This window comes from Vigna umbellata, chromosome 1, assembly GCF_029865625.1.
Source record: "Vigna umbellata cultivar VRB3 chromosome 1, Vumbellata_1.0, whole genome shotgun sequence".
Lineage (NCBI taxonomy): Eukaryota > Viridiplantae > Streptophyta > Magnoliopsida > Fabales > Fabaceae > Vigna > Vigna umbellata.
This window is the reverse complement of record NC_142165.1, coordinates 70,675,742-70,681,959: the sequence shown is the minus strand read 5'-3', so window position 1 is coordinate 70,681,959 and position 6,218 is coordinate 70,675,742.

Genomic DNA, 6,218 nt, shown 5'->3' with positions numbered 1-6,218 from the left:
ATTATATTTTTAAATAGAATAAATTCTTATTTATTTTAAAAAGATTGTATTTTTTTCTTTGTTTATATTGTCCACAATCTCGGTGGCATTTATGGAGAAAAGTGATCCATTGAATATAATAATAAACGGTTCATTAACAGGTGATGATTGTAACAACTGCTATACGTGCAAGTATTATTTAGAAGAGATTAAAATTTTATTTCTGACTCTTTTCTTGTGATAATTTGTATTTATATACATATGTTTTGTGTTTTGTATATGTTTAATTTGTACTTTTAAAGACTTAGATTTCTGATGATGTTATGTGAAAAATAAAAATACTAATTTTTATCCGAAGTAATAATATTTGTCAGAACCACTCAAATCCACGCACGTAACGTCTTAGTGGATTCCATGTGTCATGCGAGGGGTTCGACACTCAGATAGGTGAAGGCAGGTGTTAGCAGTTGAGTGGACGTTCGTTTTCACGTTGGAAGGAAAAACTCCGATTCTCAGAAAATCACGTCACACTCTCCGCATGCACTCTTCTTCATTGATTTCTGAAAATCTAAAATCTCTCCTCCTTCTCTCTACATCTCCTTCATCTTCTCTCTAAGAAAGTTTCACCTTTTCTTCCTTCGATCACCATTCAGACACCATTTCTACTCTCCCGGTGTCAAGAGCTTTTGATTGAATCGATCGGTTTTGGGTTCTGAACTGGTAAGTTCTTCTTCCCCTTTAGTCGTTCGTTTTCTGGAACATTCAAACCAAGTTCTGTTTGCATGAGTTCATAATCTCATTATGAGCCCAATTCTGGCATTTTGTTTGGTTTAGTTTTGGAGAATTGTTGAGCGTTGAGGGTAGAAGGATTCTTAGAGGAATCAGTGGTCCTATTTGTGAACGTTCGCTCAAATCAGAGGTAAGGGAAGCTTATATAATTTAATTTGTATGTTGTTTGAATTGCATGTATGTTCGTTGAGTTGATGAATTAATATGAAATATGATTGTTGCTATGTTCTAATTGTATGAAGTATGGAAATTTACTATGATATGAATGTATGAAGATAAATGTTGAGAAATGAGTTGAGATAAATGATTTCTAAGTATGAAATTTCCCTAAGATAATGTGTGTTCGTTACTGAATGGTCTTTGACCGTTCGGTTTTTATAGGGGACTCGTTTAGGACTGGATTCTTTCATTTGGAAAGAATTTATGTTGAGGATGAGCGTCTTCGTCTAGTACAATTTGTGTACAGGCGTTTCACCAAGGATATCCTTTTCTTGGTATTTTAAAATAAAATTTAGTATATCTGTGTAGTAGTATGTCCGTTCGTTCTTGAACATTAGTCAAATGATATCCTATATTCACCAAACGCTCGTACTATTCTGTGCTAGGTCTTTCACCAAGCGCTCGTATTATTTAATGCTAGGTCTTTCACTGAGCGCTCGTACTATTTAGTGTTGGGTCTTACACCAAGCGCTCATTCTCTTTTCTATAATCTACCTTGATGAAAATAGCATTCGTCCAAAACTTAATGGTGTTCACTCTCTATCGTGCTCGGTCTTTGACTGGCATTCGGTTTTCTTGATGTTAAACACAAATAATCTAAGTATTTATCAGTGTTCGGTTTCTTCATATAATTCTTTTAAGTACTATAAATTGAATGTCTTGTAGAGTCTGTATTTATTGTTTTCAGCCTAGAGTCTTAGTACTCATTCTAGGCTTTAAGGGGTTTAGTCTAAACACTCATGGGTCAGTTCATCAAATTGACTCACTTTGTAAATAACGTTCGATCCTTCTTAAATCTTGATAAATATTAGTGAACTTGGTCTCTTCCCAATCCCAATATTAATTCTCTCTCGGTTTTGATCTGTTATGAAACTGGAAACATCTCGGTCCCAGTCCAAGTGTTCGGTTTTGTTAAGGGTTAAAGTTGTACGTTCGGTATTTGGTATCTTAAGTGATCTTAGTTAAAATTGAAGTTTGAAAATGGAAGATGATGGAATGTGATGTATATGAAATGTATTTGATTTTGAACGAGTATTCCGGGGAGGAATATCTCATGATTGGATATTGGAATTTGGTAAAGTATGAATGTGGGCATGCTAAGCTGGCGGTTCATCCTGATGTTCCGTGATTACTCGTCCTCACGTAGAGGAGGGTAAGTCATGTGTGGGAACGGCAGGAGGTCCTAGTCCTTATGATTAATTTGGACAGATAGGACTAACCTCGGGTGGCAGCGGTTGAGGGTATCCCAGTTACTACATCACCCGGGTGCACGAACGTCGTAGCTACACAGAATTCATACCGTCTGGACAGTTAGTCTAGTATTAGGCTTTGTATGAGTGAATGATGAATTATCCTGTTTGGTTGAATTGTGTAAAATATATGTTGATACATGAATTAAATTACATAAGCTTACCCTATGTCTTTCTCTCTTGTCTGTTTTGTACGTTCGGTTATCTTTCTGTTGCAATGATCATCCATGTTGATGTGAGCAGAAGGAGACGAGCTGCTGGAAGAGGTGCTGGAGGAAGATAATTTAGTTGAGGTAGAAGTGAAGACCGAACAGTAGAATCGTTCGGTCAGTATATTAGTTTAGTTTTAAGATGATTGTTCGATAGTCTTTTCCCTCTTCTTTTGTAGGACCGTTCGGTATAGGCCTTTTGTAAACCGTTCGGTCAAAATTGCTTATCTTGTATAGTGTAAGTTTTTAGTTCTTTCTGTAATGTCGTTCGGTCACAAGTTTTTACTTCTCTTTTAATGTAAGACTGATTTGTAATATTATCCAATGTGAATATTCTATTATATAGTTTTAGACTGTATTTTTGGAATGTTACATTAATGGTATCAGAGCAGTTTCGTTCTTTAAAGAACACTGTAGGTTATGAGTATACTATGTTTTATTTGTGTGCTCAATGTTCGTTTAATGAGTATTTTGGACTCTTGGAATTTAACTAATGGTTATTTTCTTTGCTTATCAGAGAACCGATGGCTCCTAGACCTCCTCCTCAACCTACTAAGCGGGATGCACCTGACAACACTAGATTGTTGGAGTCAATGATAGAGGCTCTTCAACAACAAAACGATGCTCTAGTACAGTAGAACACGGTGGCTTTACAGAGTTTAGAAGCTACTAGAGCGAACACTGAAGTAACTCAGAGGCAGTTAGTGGAGATATTATCAGCCACTCAGGACCGTCTACTTCGTCTGGAAGCCATCAGAACGAATGGAGTTTGGAGAGCTTTCTCCAACATCACCCTGCCAAATTCAATGGGAAGTGTCCTCCTGATGAGGTCGACCAGTGGTTGCGAGATATGGAAAGAATCTACAATGCCAAGAGGTGTCCGGACGACAATCGATGGGCATTCACGGAGTATCTGCTGACTGGAGAGGCTAGTCATTGGTGGACTAGCATGAAGATGATATTAGCGGACGACTAGACTCCCATCTCTTGGGAAGTTTTCAAAACTAAGTTTTATGAAGAGTATTTCTCGGATAGCGTTCGTTTCGCTAAGGAAGTGGAATTTCTTCAGTTGAAACAGGGGAGTATGTCGGTATTTGAGTATACCAACAAATTCAAGCATTTGGTTCGGTTCAATACCATGGCAGTCAGTGAGGAGTAGCAGTGTAGGAAGTTTGAAAATGGGCTGAGGAGTGATTTGAAGCTGCTGAAATCCAGCCTGTGTATTAAGTCATTTCCTGCCATGGTTGAGAAAGCCAAGGTATTGGAGAAGAACGTTGAAGAGGTGGAACAACAGAAGAAGCAACAATAGGCAGCTAGGGGACCGGTCTCGTCTAGAAGCAATATGAATTTGAGAAGGAATCCTTACGCTCGTCCAGTACTACTATCTACTTCTGGTGGGTCTCAGTCACAATCCTTGGTTGCTGCCGATCGGTCTAGACAGGAAGGGACCGTGACTTGTTTTCAGTATGGAGGACCACACTATCGATCGTCATGTCCTCAATTGGTGGGAGGAAAGTTTTGCACTCGCTGTAGGAGGAACGAACATCTGGAGAGCAAGTGTAACATGGGAGGATGAGCGGTGATGAGGCCACCAAATGCTGAAAGAAATCAACCAAGGGGTGGTGGCCGAGCACAAGCGGTCGGTCGGGTTTATGCTATAACAGGCGCGAAAGCGGCAAGCTCAGGTACACTTATCACCAGCACTTGCTTACTGTATGGAATGCCTTGTTGTGTGTTGTATGATTTGGGGGCAACACACTCCTTCATCACGAAGGCGTGCGTTGAAAAACTGGATTAACTAAGAGTGAGATGCAGTTCGACTTGGTGGTGTCAACCCCAGCGGCTGGTGAGGTTAGGACATCTATTATGTGCATTAGATGTCCTATTGAGGTGGAAGGCCGTAGATATAAGGTGAACCTTATCTGTTTGCTATAAAAGAGTTAGAGGTGATTTTAGGAATGGATTCGTTGACTGCCAATCGCATTCTTATAGATTGTGGTGGAAGAAGTTAATATTTCTTGGTGAAGAAGAAGAAGAGTGTTCGGTAATGCTCGGTCAACTTAGGGAAGATATCGTGGAGGGCGCCAGCTGTTTTCTGATAATGACGCACACGGATGAGGTGTTTGAAGATTTAAGTCATGATCGATCGTCCAGCAGAAAGCTGAGTGGAGAGCGAGCGGTTGTGGATGAATTCCCGGACGTCTTTCCAGAAGAGGTACCTGGACTACCTCGCCCTCGCGAGGTAGAATTCGTAATTGACTTGGTGTCAACTCTAGGGCCCGTCTTTATAGAGCCATACCGAATGGCTCCAGCTGAATTGGCTGAGCTCAAGAAGCAAATTGAAGATTTAATGGACAAGTAGTTCATTCGGCCAAGTGCATCACCTTGGGGAGCTCCTGTGCTGCTCGTTAAGAAGAAGGATGGCAGCTCTCGGCTTTGTGTTGATTATAGGCAATTAAACAACCTGACCATCAAGAACAAGTACCCCTTATCTCGGATTGATGATCTGTTAGATCAATTGCATGGGGCTGTGATCTTTTCAAAGATTGACTTAAGATCAGGGTATCATCAGATTTTGGTTAAGGAAGGGGACGTTTAGAAGACTGCCTTCCGGTCTCGTTACGGACACTACGAGTATGTAGTGATGTCGTTCGGTGTCACTAATGCACCAGTGATATTCATGGATTACATGAATTGCATTTTCAGACCATACTTGGACAAGTTCGTAGTGGTCTTCATAGATGATATCCTAATTTACTCCAAGAGCCGTGAAGAACATGAAGAACACTTGAGGATAGTGCTCGGTGTGTTACGAGAAAAGAAGTTGTAAGCCAAGTTATCTAAGTGTGAGTTTTGGATGAACGAAGTGCAAGTTCTAGGGCACGTAGTTTCGGTTGGAGGTATCTCTGTGGATCCATCTAAAGTGCGAGCGATATTGGAATGGGAGAGTCCACGTTTGGTTGAAATTAGAAGCTTTGTGGGACTAGCAGGCTACTATAGGCGGTTCATTGAAGGATTTTCTAAGACAGTAGCGCCGTTGACACAGCTGACCAAAAAAGATCACCCGTTCGCTTGGACCGATCGATGTGAATCTAGTTTCCAAGAACTGAAACAGAAGTTAACGAGCGCCCCGGTCTTGGTTATCCCTGACACGGCCAAACTGTTCAAAGTCTACTATGATGCCTCTCATTAAGGTTTGGGTTGTGTGCTTATGCAAGAAAGAAGAATGGTCACATACACTTCTCGGCAATTGAAGATTCATGAGAAGAACTACCCTACGCACGACCTGGAGTTGGCAGCAGTGGTCTTTGCATTGAAGATATGGAGGCATTACTTGTATGGGGCTACCTTCAGAGTTTTCAGTGATCATAAGAGTCTCAAGTACCTCTTTGATCAGAAAGAGTTGAACATGAGGCAGAGGCGTTGGCTGGAGTTTTTGAAGGATTATGATTTTGAACTGCTTTATCACCCTGGTAAGGCTAACGTAGTTGCGGACGCTCTAAGTAGAAAGGTAGTTCATGTCTCGACAATGATGGTCAAAGAGCTTCGTCTAGTTGAGAGTTTTAGAGATTTAAGGTTGCAGTTTGATCTGGAACCAAGCGGTATCAGATGTTGTAACCTTAGAATATCTAGTGATGTTTTTGATCGAATCAGAGAGAAGCAGTCGGTTGATGAAGATCTGCAAAAGATCTTATGCCTGGTCGGGACAGACAAGGCCAAGTACTTCAATACGGGAACAGACGGTCTCTTACGATACAGAGACAGGACGTGC